Raw genomic sequence first — 23,812 nt, 5'->3', positions numbered from 1 at the left:
AATGGGGATCATATCAGCGTTTGATAACCGAGGGGGTACAGAATAACAGCATGTTAGAAAAGGTCATGCTTTTAAGCAGAACAGCCAAATCCTCAGTTTAACTCCTCTTAGGGGTATGTAAGCAGCTCACTAACATGTTATAGTATAATATGTAGAGGATTCAAGAAGCCCTGCCACAAGCATACCCTGCATCTTCCATTACAGGCACAGAGACTGTGGTAGAACAAATGCCACAGTAGCAGCACCAAGGGGACAATAAAGCTAGCAACAAACAAAAGCAGGGGAAATTGCCACAGACTTTCTTCAAAGCAGTCTTGGGAATCTTTTCAAAGTTTGAAAGCTTATCATAAACCTTGTGTAACATTTTCATCAGAGATTTGCTGTATTTTTCTCTAAGAGATAGTTAATGAACAGACAGCAATAGATTGTTCTAACAGTCTTGGAGGACTAACTGTATCACTGAAAATTAGCCTTCCTTAGCTACGCGTTCAGCGCTGACCTTTAACCACCTATTTATTTATGATATTCCTAAGCCCAGCAATGAATACTTCATCATCTGGCAAATTCCATTAAAGCCACTAACGCTAAGTATATGAAAGTTTGAACCTTGGTCAGCATGCCTACAAATGTTGTTCCTGAAGGTTTTTGTTTTAAAATGAACACTGCCACAATTTGCTATAAAATTTACTGCTTATTTATCCAAACAGAATAATGCAGTTTTTCCTTTTTTCTTTTAACATACCAGCATATTAAATACCTTTCTTTCTAGCCTCCTTCTTGGCCCCCTTCATCTGATTTGGTAATGTAAGATTTAGAACCAAGAATAAAACCACTTTTATGTCTCCCCCTAACCATTCTGGTTATCTGAACAGTTTCCAAGCAAAAGATTTAATGCAGCAGCAGCAAAGGAGATACGGGTGTTCGGTTATGTGATAGAAAGCTCATCTCCACATACACAGAGGAGCACAGAGGCACAACGGCAGCCAAGGGAACCCCCACAACCCCATCAGATGTCCCAGGAGGGCTGTCAGCCCCATGGGCCGGGGTTGACAGCCATCACCCTGAGTGCATGGGAGAGGCAGAGAGCCTCTCCTGGAAATGGCAACAAGGCAAGACAATTGATGCTCGCTGTGTGAGTGCTGAGTGCTTCTCTCTGTCTTGATCTGTGTGGCCAGCTGTGTATGTAGACATGTATCGTATATGCATGACTGTGTCTGTGCGCCTACCGAACACACTCAGCCTGGCTACCAGTTGGACCCGGGGGAGGGAGCTGTGACACCCTCGCCTCTATCAGGCTACCAGATTTGGCAGCTCCCTAACACTGGAGGTCACAGCACATGCTTAGCAGATATGAAAAGCACATTAAAAATCACTAGGAGAGGCGCACATATGATTTAGATAGGTGCACATATGATTTAGATAGATGGCCATAGAGACAAACTTAAGAACAAAAACATTTCTAATAAGGAATGTCCAATTGCTTTCTACCACAGCATGCCAGACCTTCAGGACTTCACCTTTCCAAATGTTAAACTTCCTCATGCCAATAAATCAAAGATGAATAAGGGTAAGCCAGGTGGCATAAGACTTAAAAGAGAACAGTGGGTCATCCCAGAAAGCTCTAGCTAGACGGATGGAAACCCAAAACTCTGCTGACATTTGGTGCAGTGAAAGAGACTTTGGAGCAAGCTCTTATCCTAAACAAATGTGGCAGCCTGCAGATGTGGGACACCTAAGTAAAGTCCTAAGTAAAGGAAAGATCATTCGTGAAAGCCTCTGTGGATAGCAGACTGTGTTGGGTCCTGCATTCTGTGATATTCAAGAAGCCAAAATCACTGGGAGGTGCCCTGCTGCAGCTAGCAGGAAGGAAGGGGAGGCCAGCTGGGCACAGCCCTGCTACTCCCCAGGGCACGGCGGCAGCAAGAGCTAGCCCAGCACTGCCGCCAGTCACTGCTGCCAGCAGGCAGCCGGTCGAGCACCGTCGCAGGAGTAGATTCCAGCTCCTCCAGAGTCTCCTCGCAAGGAAAAAGAGAGCAGATATTAAATACATGTTGTTTGGAAAAAGCAGATACTATACATCATCCATTTCCCCTTCCCTTGCTTCTTTTCCCCTCTCCCCCTGTAACACGGTCTGTTACTTGATTCTGTGTTTGCGGGGAGGTAATGAAGGCCACTGGGCAGTCACTTTGCTCTAGTTTTCACACCTTTTGGGGCTGAACTCACCCAAGTGTTTAGCTAGGGCACTTCAAACTTGAAGCTGACTCCTGTTGCTAATCAGGGCATGGTAAATGGATTCTACATGTACATGAATAACATCTGCATATGTGCACATATCTTTCTAATCCAAGACAGGTAAGTATCATTAAGAAGAAAGACATTACGTGTGTATGTGTGCATTACGTGTGTATCTGTACATGTCTATGTGTATATACATACATATATAAATACAGATAAAATTAATGGCTTCTGTTTGATTAAGTCCTCAGCTTGAAAATAACACATTAATTCAAAAAGACAGTTACTTATGAAAGACCCATGACAATACTTCAGCTTCTGTTTTCAGAACATACAGTATTTGCTTGTGTCTCAGATATCCCTGAACACCTAATTAAGTTAATATTTCCTTTTAGCTCAGTATGGTAATCTTTCTACTAAAAGTGAAGAGGTATTCTACCTCTTCTTATCAAAGAAGTGAAAATAGCAGTAATTTATTACTGACTGGATTTTAAAATTGTCTTCATCAGCCAGCTAAGCTGTGTTTATTTTGGAGTAAATGAATAGTGATTAAAACCCTGAATTCCCATACTGGAAGAAATTCTAGAATTTTGAAAACATTCTGGTTCATAAGAAAAACTGTAAGTGACAGAATTCCTTGTGGAAGGAAAATTTCTTTCATGGGGAGAGACAGCCACAGTGTATTCAGGTTTAGCTTTTCTGAAAACTAAACAAAGCCTGACCCAACTGGGACTCTGCAGGCCGCCTCTAGCTGTGGTAAAAGCCTAGTGAAGTATTGAAGAAGAAACATAAGAATGTTTATATTCTTCAGAACATTGTTTCATGATATTACAACTGAGGTTTCTTTGTACTGGATCATACCACAGGGACACCAGCTTTAATATTCAGCTTCCAACAACTGGCATCTGCTGCTTTAGAGAAAAAGGAACAAATATAATTCTCCTAATTATCTGAATCATTATTCTTCCTGGTTCATATACTACATCTGCCTCCTGGGTCTTTTCTATACTGATCTCAATTTCCACCAGTTGACTGAAAATCGTTATCAAAATCTTGCCCTTTTCTTCAGCTCACATTTCTTCTCTTTCTTGGAGAACCAAACATAACAACGAGCATATTTAGTATCCTTTTGGCTGCACCCATGCCAAATTCATACACATTCCTCAACAAACACATCCCTTTGGCTCTCTGCCAGCATTGCTTAGCTAGCCCTTTGAAACTCTGCCTATTATGCCTTCCTCTCAGAAGTCTCAGTAGTTTTTCTGCTTGTTGCTTCATTTGCTTAAAACAAGTGTTAGACTCTAAGCATCAACCGTCTTCCATCTGTAGAATGTTCCTAATTCAACATATTCTTATTAAAAAAAAGAAACACCTACATTACTGTCCATAGAGATATCTTAAGTAAGTTTTTTAGTTTTTCAGTAAAATAGGTGTTTGCATCTGTCTGGCATGTCTTACTTCTTTATTACCACAACCACTGCAGGCTGTGGTAACTACTGCCTTCTGGGTGGTATTCTGTGTGCTTTCTGTAGAACAAAGCAATGTCTATTACACTTACGGGTGTCATAAAATAATTCATGGTAGCATGTAAAAATGTGTTTATATCCTCAGCCTGTGTTTATAGTTGGTCGTGAAAAAGTTTCAGCAAAAAACATGTAGAATGGAAGCTTTTGGAACAAGGACTGCCTCTTAATTTGAGTCTGTGAACTGTCTGGCATAGTATAGCTTTGCTCCTGGCCAATACAAAGGTTGTGCCATACTCAACATGATTAATAATGAGCTGAGTACCTTAAAAAAAAAAAAAAAAAAAAAGATTTAAAGTATTAGTTTTCTATCACATTGATCAATTTGTTACTGAGCTGTTAGGCAATAGATTATTCTCTTTACCCATATCTTTAATCCTCTGTCTTGTACTCTGAAAAGTGATATAGGTTGGAAATAATTTCTAAATGAAAAATAAGATGTTAACCATATCCACAAAGGTATATTCCAGTGATACAGTTCCAAGGACAGTTATTTACCAGGTAACTCAGCCACACTCTTAAAAGGCATTTACATTAGCTGTCAGTCTGGCTATTTAAATAATTTGGAAAAGATTATAAGATCCTCTGTCTCTGTGCTAGAGGTGAGCCTTCTCTGAATAGCAATCTGTCTGTTTTATACATGTGAAAAAAAAACAGTTCAGTCTGGAGAATTAAAGTATATACTGTTTCCAGCCTCTCTCTTTTTTTTAATTAATAAATCAACAATGACTATTAAAAGGCTGTTTTAATCTCTCTCCTGTCTCTAACACTGAAAGATCCTTACACTTGCTTTTCTTAGTAGCATATACACAGCGATGTGTACCTCATATCTCCCAATGCATCTTTACTACAACCTCAAGCAAGGACATACTCAGGATAACCACACCAATCCAGAGAACTGTGGTAGGCTGGTCATCCATCAGAAAAAAATGGACACAACAGCTTCAATAAAAATGAAATATATATAAAATAGAGAGTATTTTTAAAATGTACAAGATCTCAAATATATTGTATGTATTGGAAGGAGAATTAGTAAAGAAAATGATGAATATTATGAATTTTGAACAATAGCATTGAAATTATAAAGGGGAAAGTGAAATATTTACAAAACCTAAAGAAATCAGACTCCAGGAGAGCAAAACAAATTTCGCCAAAAAAACAGAGCAGAAATACAGGACTAATTTAAAAATTTGGAAACCAAATAGTGAATAGCAATAACACACTGGGCCTATCTTGAATTGGCAGAAATGCATAGTGTTTTACAGATTAGCTATTTTTCTCTGGAACAGGTACAAAATTTTAGCTACAAACCTATATTATTAATATACCGTGAGAAAAATCCCTCAGCTGGAATGCCGAATTAGCATAATCTGCAGTTTTGAATTACACTATAGATATTGCCACTGATGAAAAGATACAGTACTTAAATAGCTGCACACTTGGCTACTCTAATAATTAGAGTGAATTCTTCTAATGGTATTGTTACTGGTAGCAATAGAATTAGTAGCTTGGACTACTCATAGATTTTCATTGACTCCTAGACTGCTCTGGATAAATTTGAAAGTAAACTCGTGTAAAAGTTCTCAAACTATCTATGAGATAGTCAGATGTAGCAACAAATTTGAAAATCCTCAACAGAATGAAAAAAACGTAACTGTTCAACAAGTTTCCTGTAAAAAACAAAGGAGGACATTTCATTCTTTCCAGTAAGATATGTCAGGGAAGCAGAACAGCAGCATCTGCGTCCCCAGTTACCACCAAAATCAGACGCACCAGGCAGAGACCATTGGGGTTATCTCTTCATCTTTTCTCCCTGATGGCACAACTTGAACACAGCGTATGCCCTGCTATGGGATCCTGCAGCAATCACACAGCCTCATCCCAGCTGCATCTGGCTTATACACTCTGTAAATTACAGCAGACTAGATTAACTCTGAATCTTCTAGGAGTTAAATTCAACTCTACTTTGGATTTACTTCAGTATAACTAGTTTCTGAATGTTATAGACCCTTCCTCCTCCCCCAAATCAAGTAGATTGGGTCTTAGGCCTTCAGCACTGCTAGTACTTGTGGTAGACCAGAAGCAAGATAATTGCTTAAAAATTTTGGTTCTGGCCATTTTGTGCTAAACAGACTTGTTAACCTCAATCAGAAATGTGTACAAATTAATCCCATTTTACATTTAAAGAACTGTGAAAGAAAAGTTCTTTGCTGGACAATGTCTTGAGCCAGATTTTAAATGCATTTAAGTATATATGTTCTTGACATAGGTGAGTACTTTTGTCTTCACAAAATGCCTAAACAAATTATATATTTAACTCTCATTAATTTCTTTGGAAACTGAGTTTTGGAAACTTCTGAAAATCATAGTGAGCCAATAAATGTCTTTAAAAAAAAAGACTGTGGCCAATAGCATCTAGAAATTTCCCTTGAAAAGTTTTTGTGTATATTTTGTTTCACCTTCTATAGCCTAAGTCTTCTATAAGTCTATATACTGTACCAAAAAGACATGAAGGTTGATGAACGGTGACATCATTTTCAGCTATGACCACAATATTTGTTTGTGGAGGCATTACTTTTGCTTCTAGTCACAATAAAGCTGTGTTACTTAACTAATGCAAATAGGTAGAGCTCTGGTAAAGTCAAAACAGCTACACATATTTTTATACCATCTGACAAGGTTCAGCTCACAAATGATAGATTCTTATTATTTTTTTGTCTCACTCTATCTCACTGATGTGAGCTAGTTCCAACACCACTTAAGATTACTGGTATAGTTCAAGGACCCAGCTTTATTCTGCTCTAGAGAACAGAAAATAGGATACAACATCTAGCAGCTTTGACAAAAACTTGTCTTGCAATTAAGATCACAGAAAGCAGGCCCTCTAACTGGTCATACCATTCCAAAGCTTACATTTTTTTTTAATTATTTAAATATTCTCATAAATAATGTAGTGAGACTACAAGTTCTGCTGTATCTGTGCTGGAAACACTGAGTGAAACATGCAAAATTGATTTATAAAGTATGGCAAAGATTTTGCTCATGAATGCATTTACTCCTCAGAGAATGAAAAGTAAGAGGAGAAAAAAACTGGTTCATTAAGTTGTCTTGCAACCAAAATCAGAAACATCTGCTAAAATCATGGGCGACCTGATGGCTAGACACAGCAAGGGAAAAGAAGAATTAGATCTGCATTTTGTCTTAGGCTTTATAAGAGGAATGCTGTTAAAAACACTATTCTTAATGCATACATTTGATCTGAAAGACAGGTCAGGAAAGTTATATGTACTGCTAACTAATTATATTTGTTAATCTACCTTTCTGTTTATATTTGATGATTTACTATTACAATGCAGAGAAAGTTGTTTGAAGGCAAGAAGCAAAAAAGAAAAGCACACGCTTGGTTATTTTTAACACACTTAGCAAATATTTTAATTTCCATGATCATAGAAGGGATACTAAGGGAACACAATTAATAAACCGATAGTCTTTAAAAACTTAGTAAAGAAATAAATAAGTAACCTTGTGCCACAAGTGTAGTGTAGAATTAATCAAAGACTTCATCCATCTGCAGGTGCTTTATACATACGTGGTAGCTAAGCTGTTGAAATTTATGTTTTCTGTCTTGACTGAAGCAGTGAAACTACAAAGTAGCTTCTCTACCCATAATGCTGAAAATACCTACAAATACCCCTTGAAAACAGACTACTTGTCAGAAACATCTCATCAAGAATGAGTAACACAAAGGAGCCACTGAGCTATTATGTGACTAATTGCAAGTATAAACCTTAGACAAAATACATCAAAAAATTGCAGGTAGAGACAGCAGATCAAAACTAGGTCTCAATACTACTATAACAGCATTTAATTGTGAGAGAGAGATTGAGGAAGGGGGAGATTTTGGAATGCCTGCCTAGCCAGGGATCATGCCCTCTGCAGGAAAATTCTACTTTACTTCAAAAGATATTATTTTTTAAGTATGGAGGCAAACTTTGAAACTAGTAGAATTTCACCAGCTTAAAATATATAAACTGCTAATGCAATACGTGATAGTCAACACATATAGGATATAGGAAAAGAAACCCTACAGACCTAAATCCTATAACCTGCAATTTGAGTTTAACAGGTGGTAGGATGCTTCTTAAGCTGTATTTCTTCTAGACAAAACTGCTTTAGCACTCACCACCTGCTTCTCTAAATTCTGCATATATATTACATACTGGACTGTAATTGTGGGCTAACTGAAATGGTGAAAATGAGTCAAATTATCCCTTCAGTTTTCTGCAGCATAGCATAGACCTTTAGAAAGGATCTGATAGGCTCTCCTAGCTATACTTAGAACTGCTATAAAAGCAGTTAATAATCAGTGTCATGTATTGTTCAAGCTGTTATTTTTACATCAGTAATGATGATTTTTTATTAGTCCTTATACAAGAAGTGATCAGTTTCAAAGGACATGAAACGTTCCTCATTTGCTTACCAAAATGCCTCAGCAAGCATTTTTTTCTAAAGTGTAAAGTTCCTCAACTGAAAATTCCACTTTCCCTGTAAAGCTCTGTCTACAGAGTACACATTATTTTTCACCAGAAGGCAGGTTTTCTTACTTGAAATTTTCATCTTAAGTTCTAATTATCATCCAGTAATTTTTTTGTTTTTTAAACAATTGCCTTACTACCGTTAACTGTAGTCTAAAGAAGTTTGTTTGCCATTTTAACTACAACCACACACCACTCTTTCAGATTTAACTGTCTTGCACATTTAATACCAAGGATACAGAAGTGAAGTAAAACTGTAGAAAGCATTGTACACTTTCCACTTATTTCCCATATAATTCCTTCCTTTTTTGTTTTGCATTATTGGTTTTTCAGGAAGACTGAAAACTCAGTTTACACATTTGCTATCCCACAGAAAAATGCATTTTAGCGGTCATGACAGATTATCGTAATCATGGCTGAAACATAGAACTTTAGATGAAATTTCAAGCAAGTAAATACACAACTCTATTCTCAGCCCCTTAGCTGATTTCACTTGAATAAAGTAGGTTTCTTCTGTTTCTTCTCGTTCCTGGATTACACCACCACAGCACTGTGACTGCAGAGTCTGCTCAAATCAATGTATTTCTTATATGCTCCTCAGTGTCATGAGGAATTATCTAGAGCAACAAAGCCCCACATGAACAAATTGGGCAGAGAATAGCTGGGAAAAAGAAAATTGCAAAATACTGAAAAGGCTTATTTTTTTCTTGAGTTTTTTACTATTTTATAGATATTTTTAATTATAGTTTTGTAACTTGTAACAGACCCTTACTCAGCCAGGGCACTGAGCTAGAGCTGACTCAGCCTCTTCCAAGTTCCCAAATACAGAAAGCTTTCAAACCACAAGAAAAAAAAAGAGAGAGAGAGAGAGAGGAAAAAAAAACCCACCCAGTTTTTACTTAAATGAAAACTAAAACAATCAGCTTTTAAAGAGAGAAAGTTCAAAGTAGGTAGGTCAAAAAAGAAACAAAAAGACTTTGTACATAGCTTTTCTACTACAACAACACAAAGCTGGTCCTTACCCCTAGGCTTAATCTCAGGTAAATCAATGTCTAAATTACAGAAGACACCTTGCAAAGTCCCCACTATTGCTGACAATGTTTGACTTTCTACCATCTCTGTAACTTGACCCTCTCAGCCTCTTTTCAAACAACAAACTCCCAACTCCAGCTCAGGACCCCTCCTTGTTTCACACCCTCCAGCATAAATCCTTTTCTCCTGAGCACAATCAGCTGTGCACAAAGGAAGATACGGGCTTGCTCCAGAACTGTATTCTGCACTACTCCTCCTTTTCAGAGAAATGTGGAGAAAGGTACAAATGGAGACCAAACAAATCAACTGTGCAGTTCATCACATCACTGTATTAACGTCTGAAAATTCTCCACCACCCCTACTTAACCACGACAGAACTCTTGAGCACACAAGTTAAGTTTGTTCTGCAGCTATAGTTAAAATTTCACCATAGCACTATCTTAATCCCAGTAATGCTCTGTAGGTGACCATTCACTGCATCCTGTGTGATAGTTTTAGGGCTGCTTTAATTTACACTGGCACCAATGACTCCCCAGCAATGAGATGCATCGGTAGCTAAGCCCCTACAAAGCAAATGTTATGACAAGATATTTTTCCTCAGTCAAACCTCTTTACCTCTGCTGAACTAGAATCAGGAAATTTAGAGGGGTTAAAGCCTCAGCATCAATATTACTTTGTGAAAAGCATCTTTTCTCCATGATGCTGTTTCCTGAGGCAATTAAATCAATGTGGTAGCCAGACTGTGCTAGCAATGTGCTCCCCACGCTTTATGCTACACCAGAGGTGTTGACCAAGGCATGTCTTTTGAATTGGGCTTTGAAAGAATTACTTAGCAAGGCAGTTCTTTAAGAAATAAACAAACAAAAAAGGGTTGAAAATGAAACATAAAAATATTTTTATCATAAGAATGTGGGCAAAGTACCTCAAACATAAAATAAGAGTAACCGAGGGACGCATTCAACATAATAATGAAAGAGCTTTCAAGAAGATATATCTAAACATAGGAGAAAATGGCAATTTTTTTTCTGAGGAACAGAATGAAAAGTGAAGAGAAAGTAAATTTTCTATTAGAGATCCAAACTGTGAAACTTTCAGTTTAAATAGTTCTCCCCTGTCAAGAGAAAAACAAGCAAAAAAGTAAAATTGATTTAAAAATCTGAATAAGTAAGTACTCGAGTGAACTTTGCAAAGCAAACAGCTGGTACTACAAAAAATAGAAAGGGGTTCGCAAATTAGGAAACAGCTGGTGCTGCCACACAACATCAAGCAGTGAGCCCTACTTACAGACCTGAGAGGTGCAGATCTTTGCAGTCCCCCCTGGGGCTGGGGCTCTGCTGCATCTTGTATTAGTCCCAGCAGTGCCCCATGGCTGGGGGGAAGAACGGGGCAGCAACCAAGTGATGGAAACCTGCAATGAGCTGCGATGTGCTGTGCATGCATATCCTTATCAGCATGAGCCAAAAAAATGCATACTGAAAGAATCTAGACTTACAGCAGCTTTAGGCCCATACTGTGGCACTGCAAAGCCTTCACTGAGGGCCTATTCTGCCCTAGTAGCAGACTTCTATTTCTACCCACATTTTGGTGGTATGGACAAAGCCAAGGGACCAGAGCCAGCAATACAGACAGCTTGCCCTCTTGTCCACTTCTGGTTCAGTTCTGGCAGGTAGCGTGTCGCAGGGGAGAGAGGAATCAGGACTGCAGCCTTTCTCCTTGCTGACTCATTCTCCACCAGCTCAAGGGGGTGAGGGTGCAGTAGTCTGAGAGATGCAGCTTTTTTCTTGCCCATGATCTGTGACAGCAAAAGCTCATGCAAAAAGTAAGATGTATCCCACTTATCCTCATATGTCTGTGTCATATGGAAGAACAAAAACTTTCTTGGGGAGGAAAAAATATAAGAAAACAGGAAAGAATAACAAAAAGAGGCTGAGTCACTAAAATGGGAATAGAACAGGTTGTGAAAATGCTGTCCTGTGAAGGATACAGGTGCTTAAAATCTGGGTAACTTTTTGAAAACAAGAGAGAACAATGACAGCACTTACATAGCTAGCTCAGTAACAGGAATGGGAATAGACTGTTGCTTGAGTTAGCAACAACAAGAAGCTGTGCTGATCAACGATCATTAAATTACAGCTTGAAAGCAATCATTGCAGAATGCATTATTGGTTGCATTTTGTGCAGCTCTGGAACTGAGACTGGTTAGTGAAAAAAGTCAACATAAACAGAAAAGTCAGCAGAAATAAACTTCCTAACTGCTAACCCACTGTGTGCAGGTTCTTTTTTGTGGGTTTTTGGTTTTTTTTTTTTTTGACATATATTCCTTCCAAAAGCCAAATCTGAAGTCTCTCTGATTCTTGTCCCACTTGTTCTGACACTGTCCATGCTGTCCTGACCCACAGATTTGCTCAGCTATGTTACTCTTTCAGGCTCTTTGGTGTGGGTGAAAGTTTTTGGAAGAGCCTCAAATTCTCAGAATTTGGACTTTGGTTTTGACCATGAAGAAGAAAACATAGAATTTCTAGCTCATTCTTGTGCCCATCCTCTGCAAAGCACTAATCCTGACAGAACAAGGACGTTTTTCAAACAAAGAACATATGTCCAATTTTTTGTATGTATTAGGTGTAAACAGGCTTATGTTTCACAGCAGATATACATGGGATTAGTTTTGGCAGTATTTTTATTCCTTGAATAAATGAACTTACTGTAATAGATTAAAAGAAATGCTTTCCTTCCATTCACTTTATTTTGTTTCCCCAATGTTCTTTACAATACATCCTTCACAAGGACAGATTCCTGTTCTTCTGTTATATAGTTTTTGCAGGTCTCTCTTTCAAATCTACAGAGCTACATAACGCTGACATTTTTAAGAGGTTGTTCTGCAGCAGCCTTACTTTTCTGGTTCGGAAGTCATCTTCTGTTGTGTGAAAATAGCCTGAGAAGCCTAAGACAAAGATGACTAACCTGCATATCAAGAGTGTATGTAGCTCAGGAGCTTGGTAAAGGGCCTGGGAAAAGCTTCTGTGTCGATACCACATCGATACTGATCAAACAATATTTCCGTTGGAATATAATTTGGCTCCTTGGTCTGTTGAGAAATTAACAGGCAGCCTCAGTCCACTTTGTAATGGTAAATGAACTACAAAAGGAAGAGGAGAAAGGTAACTATAGAATTTTAAGCTGGTTTTAGATACAAGATGTTCCTCTAAGAAAAAGAAAAAGAATTTCACCTTGGATAAATGTCATGATGAGTTTAAGTCAAGAAGTGCTGTGCTGCCACTGTCTTCACATTTCATGTCAAGGCTCTGTCTGATGCAACTGAGATATTTTTGGCCCTAATTTTCATTCAGAAACTGAGTAGTTTGTTACTGTGAGTCACCAACTTTATCACAGGCCTGTTCTTATAGCTGGGCAGGATTTATCTTGGTTTTGGAATTAGTCTGGCAATAGAGCAATGCAACTTTTGAGGCTGGTTTACCTGAAGCTTATAGTCAAAACCTTTGCTCCTTTGAATACACAAAACAAATTTCATTATGCTGCTCTGAGAAAATAAAGGACCTGATTATTTTTAAGATATTTCCGAAGAGAGCTTGCTTGGAGAGCATACAAGGTCATCAACAGTAAAAATCTGACACAGTCAGATTGGTTTGCTCACTCAGAAGTTTTAAAGCCTACACCAAAACATTCCTGACCATTGTAAGGAAACCTTATTTTCACCCATGAATTCCTGAGCAGTAAACTTAATATGGATAGCTGACAGACTGGCAAGTCCAATCTGGAAAAGAAAAAAAGCTTTATTTTATGTGATGGGATTTCTGCATCCTGTCAAGTCAAAGGAATAATTCACAGTGCATAAAGCTAAACCTGTACGTGTCCCTGCAGGATTTGAGCCTAAAGTTATTAAAGCAGGATGAGCTGGTACAATATTAAGGAGCTCTGTTTGCTCCTCTGACATGCTCTAAAGTTTCTGTTTTGCTCAAAAAGCAGTAAAATGCCTGGAGAATGGGATTCTGTGTTTTATTAATGTACAATCTGAGCTCACAGCAATTTAGGAGAAGGTAGAAAATAGCATAATTTTCAACATTTTGACAGGAGTTGTTTAGCTCATTTCTTCACATTTTGATAAGGAAAATTATACTTTCATTTCAAAATTGCCTTTGCCACAGTTTCTGTGACTGACATCTACTGCCAATGTTTCTGTATACAGTTGACACTAGTGCAGCAGAACTATTTTTGCGTGGTTTGGTTTCACTGATTATCCAGGTCTGAAAAGCCATCTACATGAAGCTATCCCAGGTCAGGATGTAGCTGAACTTGCAATTACTCAAGTTTCTGATCTTTTTATCTCTATAATTCACTGTTATGGTTTAACTGACTCAATTTTAGCATCTGAAATATACTTCCTATATACAGTAGTGTAAATAATGTAGTAAGCAAAGACCACAGTAATATGTAAAATTGCTTCACAGTATTATGACATTTTTATTTTATTAGTCTACTCATCTGTTAACATAAACATAATTAATAAGCACTCTCTCAATAGAGTGTAGGTACAATTATAATTATAGGCAAGACAACTTGTACCACAAAGTACTACACTACTATGAAACGAAAATCGTACAACAAGGCACTCAGTTAATGTTTCTGTACTAAGGGAAACAATCATGTCCATTGCATTTAACTGGTCACAGCATCCTTCAAAAGCATATGCAAACTGCAGAAGGTAGTGATAGAACAAATACTGGTTCTCTGTCTGCTTAGTTCCAGCTCATGTTCCTGAGTCTCATATTCGGATCCCTTCCTGGTAGAAGGACTGATTAACATAAGGAACTTCATCTGTGTACAAGCTTCTTGAGGAATACTGATTATAACTGATCAGGAACTGGGATTTCTGATCCATGGGAAATTCTAACTCATCAGTGCCTTTGGATCTGACATTTCCTTCTATTCAACTGATGGCCATGAAGCTAAGAGATCAGTTAAGCTAACTTTGAAATCTGGTTAACCCTGTCAAGTTTTATTATACATATGTGTGCAAGATTGGCACTTTTGCACAAATAAAGAGAAGGATCAAAATACATAAAAGAAAGGAAAAAAGACAAACTGTATTAGAAAAGAAGAAAGTGGAGCATAGTGAGTCTGAAAAGAAATGACTCAGAACTGAACAAAACATCTTAGTGTCTCATAGAAACTTACCATAGAAACATATATCCAATCAGTCATACAGCTACTATGGCCAGTTAAATCTGGTTATTTTTGACTGAAATGTCAAATGTCGATAAAGGACAAAGAAAGCAGACAGGTAGGAATCAGAGAATGTATGTTTGACCAGCACCTGGGGAACAGACTTTTACACTATAAAAAGATATGGTTATTAGTTTTGCCATCTTCACACTTCCTCCTGTCCCTGTAGTCTCCACTTTACAGATGTGAAGCTGTGTGACTACTTGAGGTCAGACCCTCAGTCTGTCACCAGCAGCTGAATGCAGGCCACCTGAATCTGGGGTTAAGTGCACTACAGAGGTTACATCCGCAGTGGTTATAAATGCTCACAGTGCAACTGACTTCAAGCTGTGAATTTGCTTTTACATGCTTTGACTTCTGTTATGTGTTAGAAACTGATTCTGTGTGATATTAGCAAGGTAAGATATATTAAGGAAATAACTGGTTTAGAGTAGACTACCAGCACACGAGACCTCTCTCCAAAGAGGAGAGAAAATCTGATTGTTACTGAAATCCAAAATCATAAAATAAAATGTTTTGAAAACTGTCTGAAGAAAGGACTGGTACGCTTGTCACTGCAATACTCAACACAATGAAACTAGAGTTCATTTAGCAGGCTACTCTGACTACCAAGCAAAAACAAGTGTCCAAAATAAAATATGGAAAACCATCATTTTTTTAAAAATCAGCTGTTACTACAAGTAGTGCTATAACAGTTCAAATAATTCAACCTGTGATGTTTTGTATTTATAGGTAGAATGATTTTTTCCAATGAAATGCCAGAAAATCATGTGGGACAGAAACATCACCTCACACTTGCTTAGAATGCTAGCTTGTTTTATCTTAACATTATTGGAACTATTAGTTAGAAATGTATCTCAATAAATGTACTGGAAGACTTTTAAGAAATAGCTTTATGCTTCTTAAAGACTTACAAGTCTGTCTCTGCAGGATGTCAGGTACCCTCCTGTTAGAAAAGCAAACAGGCTGGTTTGAGCCATCCATCTTCATTTGAAAGGTAACAAAAACAGATTTTTCTTGTAACACAGTAGTTGTCGGATTTGTCAAACGTGTAAATATAAATGAGAAATTGTTAGCCAGGCCTACAATATTTTTTTTTTTATTCTGTAGCATTTGTCTCAAATGTGTCAGTTCTAATATCCCTGTCAGTAATTATGAAGGCCCTCAAGGCTATTTGTTAGAAGCTACATGATATTTCACACAATAATGGCTTTTTGGGATATTCATATTTTGCTTCAGAAAGGTAATAATTAGTTTTGCATAGTCTCCTAAAAGATCCTGTGCAGGAGTCCCTCATTTATGCAAGGAGATAAAGAATGAAAGTTAAAAAAAAAATCCTTACTGAAGGAACTTGAAGAAAACAACTAGGTTGAATGTAAAGGTCTGTTCTGAGTCTGCTTAATGTTCAAAATTTCATTAAAATTTTATCGAACACTTCCTTACGCTTTAAATTACATCTAGCAAATTTATAATGCATTAGGCCATTTTATGCATGGCCTATGTTGCACATAAGGGGCAATATTGTCCAGTCAGTGCTAATGCAGAATGAAAATGCAGTCGTCTTTCATTACACATCCTGGGCAAAAGCCAGGTAAAAGCTATGTTTACATTGCGATTGAGAGTCACAATACAACAATTATAGGCACCTCTGAGCCAGCTTTATGCCAGAGAACCTGCACTCTGGCTAAGTTCTATTATTAAAATCTTCATTCTTTTGTTCTGTTTTCCATTAACTGCTTTGAAGCTGTTTGGTGGACACCAGGGAGGGCAACAGAGAATGAGCAAAGGGGACTTGCTGAATTCTCATTATAGCGAATGCTTTAGATCTGTGGATCCTTTCTCTGTAAAGACGCCAAAATCACAGTCTTAGGCCGAATTCATCCCCTTTCAGCATGTTCCTTTCACCTCTAAGCACAGAGCTAACCCTGAGCACCAATGTAAGTTACAAGATGGGGGTCCCTCTGTGCCACTATTCGCTTTCTAGCTGCCACTGTGTGAAGACATGGAGATAGGGCTTGGTTTATTCCAGGATTCCTAGAGATTCTGGGCCCAATCCACAAGCTCATGAAGTTTCTGGGTTTTGGAACCATAGCTGACACAATAATTGTGATAAATACTGCGTATTTTCACTATTAACAGTCTGACAATGAACTTCTTTTTTTCTACTCCTGTTCCCCACGATTTATCTCCACCCTCCTCTTTCAGACAATTAAGCCAATTATGTTTTTTTATTCAAGAAAAGGAACTCAGATTTATTAGAAACAGGTAGAAAATGTGGAGAGTGAACACTAGATCTTTAAACTCAGACTGCTTTCTTCTCTTTCCCAAGAAGTGCTTCCCAAGCCAAGGGCTATGATGAGGCATCCTCACTTAATTTAAATCAACCTACTTCGGGACCAAATCCTTATTGGATTGCAGTGAGATAAAACACACTCCCTGATGCTGGAGGGGGTTGAAGAGGAAAAAATCTTAACCCTTTTATGCAATAAAAACAAGTTTCCAAGCTCTGTGTTATTAGGCTAAATGAAAGCAAATTTTACATTGATACACCAGCAAAAAGGTTAAAAAAAAAAAATAGCTTGGTACACAGGCCCATTTTTCAAAGACAGGTGCTTTTGTGATTTCAAAGTTCCTGAGGTACCCTCAGAAATCATCTGAAAGAAAAATAATGATTAGCATGAAAAATATACTTGAGTTCAGTTTGCTGCACGAAAATTAAGTGGTTGATCTTAGATCACAGTCCTGGGTGCTTTAATTTTCTTCTGTAAAGTATCCTTAACTCACAGAAGTATTATGGGAAAAATACATTAATAATTAGCAGATGCTACTATAATGGTGATAAACTACTGAAGTTGCTAAAGGCAGGTCTGTATAGATACGTTACTGAAAAGCAAACTGGGAAGGAATAATAGAGCTACTGTGTGGTGTCTTCCCATATGGACACATTGCAGTAAATGTGAAGTAGCTTTCTTCCCCAATGTGAGTAAACTACTGTATCAAAAAACAAGACTTTCAGAGCAGTTAATTTTACCGTGAAATAGCTTTGCTCATCTATGTTACAATAGGCAGTTTGCTGGCCATGCCTTCGAAAAGAATATGGCCTGTGATTTCTTTGCTTGGAGAGAATTCTGTATACTTCTTGTGTCATAAAAACTTCTTAAAACAGTACAAAGACAAGACAAATAGCAAACGGTTGCACAGACTGTAAAAACTATGTTTAGAAAAAAATGCTCTCTTACTTAAATGAAAATTTTCAAAGAATCAGAGAGACCATTCAGCCCCTACAAAGTATTCTGAAGCTAGGAAAGAAGGAGACGTTACTGGATGTAGATGATAGAATGAAATGACCCCTTGGAAAACAACATATCTTTTCTAAAAGCAAAGAAATAAGAAAGCAAAATTAATTTAAACTAATCAGAGGCATATTACAAAACTCTCAAAATAATATTTTGCTTTTCTACAATATGTACAGAGGAGAATAGCAGCAGTTTGCTGCTGCTGTTTGCAATTCTATAAATCCACAGTAACATGTTACATTAATTTTTATTTAAGGAGCCGGGGATCATCAGAAAAAGCATTTCAATTTCATTTATGATCTTCCATCAAATTGCATTGCTCTTTTGCAAAGTCACCTTTCTATGTGTGAACTCAAAGTGCAATTGTGCAAGTTAGTTCATTGACAGGATATAAATGGAAAAGAAAAAGGGAATGAGAGAGGGAAAAAGATGAAAGATTGTAAACTCTCTTTGATGGACCAACATCTACTTCAAAAGCAGAATGCAGCTTAGTAGTTACACATTTATTACTATCTTCACATATATTATATATATCTTCATATATATCTTATATATCATATATATTTTCATATATATTATACTCTGGTCTTAGGATAGCATGACATAAAAACAGCTAAAAGGCCTGATGTTTGTGCAATATATGCCTACAGAAATAGCTTCAAATGCTGAGATTTTATCTGTGATAGGTGACATGTTCTTGAATGTTAGGTCATAAGAGAAAAAAATGGATTCTGAATCTGCCATAAAGGATGAATATGTTTTTTTACAGTAATGTGAAAATGCTGAATCACTATTAGCCTTCATTTTTAAATGTAATCACTGCTGTTGCCTTTCTGCTTTCCAGTACCTGTAACTGGGAGTGGAAACACACTTGTGTTTCTTTACGCATAGGAGCCTATCTGCAATAGTTAATGCACCACGATGCTTTACAATATTAGCCTAAATTTATAGCATTTAAGCTCTTCCACAATATTCACCCGAATTTGGATACCTATGTCTTGGCAATGTTGGCTTTTGGAAAGTACACCAAGTTCACTCCTTTATAAAATCATTCTTGAGAGCTGTTTAAGAAGGAGATATAAGGATTATAAATTTAACACTGGACCTAGCAGGCTCATTTGTTAAAATTCTCAATGAAAAATGGTCTTTAAGCAGTAAATTTCTTTTCTTTAGATATTGAACATGTATCTGCAGGAAATTCTGACCAGCAGTTGAACACTTTTAACATTTGTAACCATGAAATGTAATGTTCCACATTTGGAGTTTCAGAGATCCTATAATACCCACTATATATATCACCACGTTTGCTGGAGAAAAAAAAAAGATTCATTGAGGTAAGGGGCCTGCAGAAGTGCCATTTTTTGCTCATCTTTGGTCTTGAAATTATTTATGAATACCAATCTCTGTAGCTTCTATGGATCATCTCTAAGCATCCCAGTTCCCAAATCCAGGAGCTCCTCATTCATGTCCTGTTTCTATGGCGATAACTTTGCACCATCATCTTATAAGCTTAGAAATGACACCTAGGCACATGTGCCAGATAGCCCTCAGCCTGTCCCCATCAGCTATCTGATCTGAATGGCTGCATTAGTATCTACGAGGCACTGTGGCATGTACCTTTCCCATGATTTAGATGCAATCTTAAAGTATCAGAAAGCATCGGCCTACCGGAATTTAGTGTTTCTGTATTTCAATCATAGGAAATTATTATTAGAAATAGCAACCACAAAAAGAGAATATTAAAGATGCAGAGCTAAACTCTGACAGGCAGAAACTACTGACATTAATCTGGTATGTGGAACATTACCTGCACTATCCAATCTTGTCTTTTAATAAAATGATTGTGATTAGTTTTTCAAGCAACAAAACATAATGCTTGGGGAAAAATGACATGTTGGGGGGGAAGAAATTTTTCAATAACTTGATATTGGTCAATAAAAAAGTGAAAAAAAAAATCCCTGAGTTCTGCTGAACTGATTACGTTGCATTTATGGGAAACTAACAATAGCTGAAACGAAAATGATCAGTATACTAATGAAGAGAGAACAAATAAAAACAACAGTGAAAAACATAATAACAAATTGCTAATAAAAATAAGAAAAGTACTGGCTAAAACCTAGCATGATTAAAATTCATCAGAATTATCACAGAATATATAGAATTTGTTTGTACATGTACAAGTATTGAAAAAACCTTTAAACAATGCTGTACATATTCCAAGTTTGGAATAAATATTGTACAAGATATAATTATACCTTAAAGTTCAGTTTGTATAACAGGTATGAAATTCACATGAAAAAAGGCAGGATTAATATACGTTATAAAAACCTTGCTGCCATATTTGCTTGATATCTGAATTCTTAACTGTGCAACCTTAATGTTACCTTTGAAGTATTAAAAAATAAAAAATATTAAGAGGAGTTTCACTACAGTGAGAAAGAGAAAGGGATCTTAGGCAAGTTGACTAGGAGTTTGTCCAAAGTGTGAGTTTGTCTTCTTCTCATTTAAAATTTGGTATTATTTTATATATTAATTCACATCTCAAGCACTTGAGTGATTTATAAATTTGATATCTAGTCTATATTATATAGATTTTGCTTACAATTATTTTAATAAGAAGTGTAACTTTTTCATCTTTTATTCAGTCTTGGTTTTGATTTAATATCTGCTTGGCAATTAATGTTATGAATTTAGTGAGAGGGCTTGGGAGGAAAGAGGTTTTTTTGAGCAGACACCTGGCATACATCAGTTGCTATGGTGATTACCCAGATGTGCAAACAAGTAGAGAAAAAATAATGATTCAATGTTCCCATGATAAAAGAAACAGAATTGCTAATTGATAAACAGTAGGGTAATAGGAGACAGAGTATGGATTTTCAAACCACAAGGAAAACTGTAGCACTACCCCACCCGCAAAGCACTAGAAGGGAGCCACAGGAGTTTCAGTTTATGTTGGAAGAGAGAAGAACCTTCCTCATCTAGTGCACTGGATTAGAAGATGATGCCCTGCTGTGCCAGCACCATTTCCTGCTCTGGCTTGCAAAGGAGGAAGGCCCTATGAAGCCACACTACATGCAGTCTTTCTTTCCTCTTCTGCCTCAGATCTCAGCCTTGGTCCTATCATGACTGCGAAAGAACATATACAGTGAAAAGAGGGAGGGAAGAATTTTATTACTTCTCCTGCTCTGAAAAGACCTTGTATAATTCAATGCTATGATTTTATATAGAGCCAGATTTGTAACATATGTGTTTGAGCAGCAGGCTGACAAAAAATAAATGTCCCAATGACCAATATTACATTGCAGTACTACTTCTAGTGTTGTTTCTTAGAGGCCTCTTTTGCTGTTCCAATAATGAAGTCCAAACCGTCTCATGAACTATTACATCCCTTACACAAATACACAAAAAAGAAGAAAATGTCTTTAATATGAAACTAGATCTGTGAATCTTACTGTTTAAGTATTTCACACTGCACCAGGGCCTATTACAACATCATACTTCTTGGGATTAATCTAGACTTGCCACAGTGAAAGGCAACATAACATTTCACAAAGTGCGTATTGGAGCTAATTGGAAACTAATGATGTATAGTGAAAATAACTGCTTGCAAAATAAATTCTGTGATATTGTATTAAATGACATAGAAAGAATAGCTCTAGCATTCTTTCTCCCTAGTGATTTTGAGACAAAGGAGGTGTGCATGCAAAACCACCACTAATTGCACTACAGAGAAGAGTGCAGAGCCAGATGGGTATCCCTATGTAGAGCAATGCCAGAACACACCAGGGAGAGGAAGAAAGGGAAATTGAATGACTACGGTTGAACGTATGTAGCTCCAAAACATCAAAACACCTCATTAACATTCCTTCCCCTGAATTCTGTACTTTTTTTTCTCGCCTTTTTTCCCGCAGTAGCTGACAGAATTATCCTTGATCCACAGATTTACTCTTGATAATATAATCTGGAGAGATTCAATGAAAATATGTGTCCTGCAATATCACACAGCCAAAAGCTCTTAAATGATATTTATTTTTAAAGTCACCTGTAATGGTTAATAAATGTTCGAGAAAGAAGGAACTATCTATTAACTGCATGAACACTCACTTTACTGACAATCTTCTGGTATCATCTAAGTCACACAGAGCATGTTGAGTGGCTGACTACATGCATTAGCCTACTTGACTCCCTTGTGAGTACCTTGATGCCTATTCTTATAAACACTTAGCAAAAATCATAAAAGAAATATAGGAACTAAATCAGGGATGTAGTATCTTGCAGTTTGAGATGTTCAATTTTGGTGAGTTCTTCAATTGGAGATGCAAAGCTAGAGATTTCATATGTGATGCGTACCACTATCACTCCTCTAAGGACAACATTTCCCATCTGGAGAGGGAAAACCATATGCAAGTTAATACAGCTTCTAAGGGGTCCAGCCTATAAATTTCCCATTCTTTTGGAAGATGTGATCAACACATGTTTTCTTACTTTGTTCTAGCCTACCAATTTAAAGGCCATTGATTTAAAAAGAAAAAAAAAAGACCTTTCTGGGGTGAAAAATATCTTATAAACTGAGTTAGATTAAAAGTCCTCTCCCTCACATAAGTAGATGAAGACACCTGCATACAAACTAGTCAAGTTAAGGAAAATGAGACTTCAGATACACTCAGGTCTGTGCAAGGTCTGTTTTTACTAGGTAGTATCTTTTAGTTTTTCATATTATTAAAGGGAGGAAAAGAGCAAGGAAAGGACGGAAGGAGGAATGACTTGGTAGACTTTGCCTCCGACATGTCAATGGGAAACCTTTTCTGAACACCTTCTCTTGAAACTGCACTTTCAAAATCCCACTTCCAAAAGCCAAAATGAGAATTTAGGCTGAAGATGTTTCTGACCTGCAAATTCAGTTCTTTATCCAAATCTCAAATTCTAGGTTGTTCAAAGCCAGGACTTGGGGCAAACACACCGTTCTAGTTAAAGTGCATGGTAACCAAATTAAAAAATATACATGTTTGTAATATAACAGTGATTTTTTTATGTTCCTTCTCGAAACGGATAAAGACAGAGCAATTTACTGGAATGATACAGGTTTTTATGCATAACTCAGAAAAGTGGGAATCCAGAGTGAGAAGAAGGGTTAATTTCAGGGACATTCCAGTGACATTGATGTAATATTTTATGCTTGTCACTACTGTAGCAACTGAAGAATTGCCTTCATTTTTTGAAAAACTGTAAATGACCAATTATAGATAATGGGAGACCCTAACTTTTATCTTAATTCTCAATTATTGTATGTGTCAAAAGGCCACTATTTAGTGCCTATATCCTGTTAAATTTGATCTGGATCTTATCCTCTCAGTGTATGTAATTGCTTTCTGTGCCCATTTTAAACGACTCTTACTCTGCAAATCTTCTCCCACCAGAATAGCAATTATGCATTTGATTTTAATAACTGGTATAGACCCATAAGTCTCCAGGTACTTACAGATAGTTACACAGGATTTTTAACTTCATGTATGTGGACTGAAGAGCAGTATTTGAAAATCATTATTGCTCAGGGACATTAGCTCATGCATTTTTGCTGCTCGAAGGAGCAAGAAAGAGCCAGGGGCAAACCTTACTTCTGTGACAGGATAAAGTTCATTGGCAGGAAAGTCAGCATGCAAGTAAGTTATCAGGTACATAGTGAGAACATGAACTCCCTAGAGTGGCATTGAGATTCACTCTTCACAGACTGTCGGCTCTGCAAAGTGCAGGGAGTTTGGGGCAGTGGCTAAGGCAAAGCCAGAGGACAGTGCTGCACGAACCCTCAAATTCTTCCCCTCCCGCCCACAGGTATTTGAATGCTACTTCAATTACTGAGCCTAAGTAGCAAAAGTAGTTCTTCCACTTAAAGCAGAGAATGTGTTATTTTCTGTTCCTCCTTCTTTGTGCTGAAAGAATAACCTACAGCAGA

The sequence above is a fragment of the Dromaius novaehollandiae genome, chromosome 2, assembly GCF_036370855.1.
Source record: "Dromaius novaehollandiae isolate bDroNov1 chromosome 2, bDroNov1.hap1, whole genome shotgun sequence".
Lineage (NCBI taxonomy): Eukaryota > Metazoa > Chordata > Aves > Casuariiformes > Dromaiidae > Dromaius > Dromaius novaehollandiae.
The sequence above is the reverse complement of the archived record's forward strand: the minus strand, read 5'-3'. Positions refer to the sequence as shown.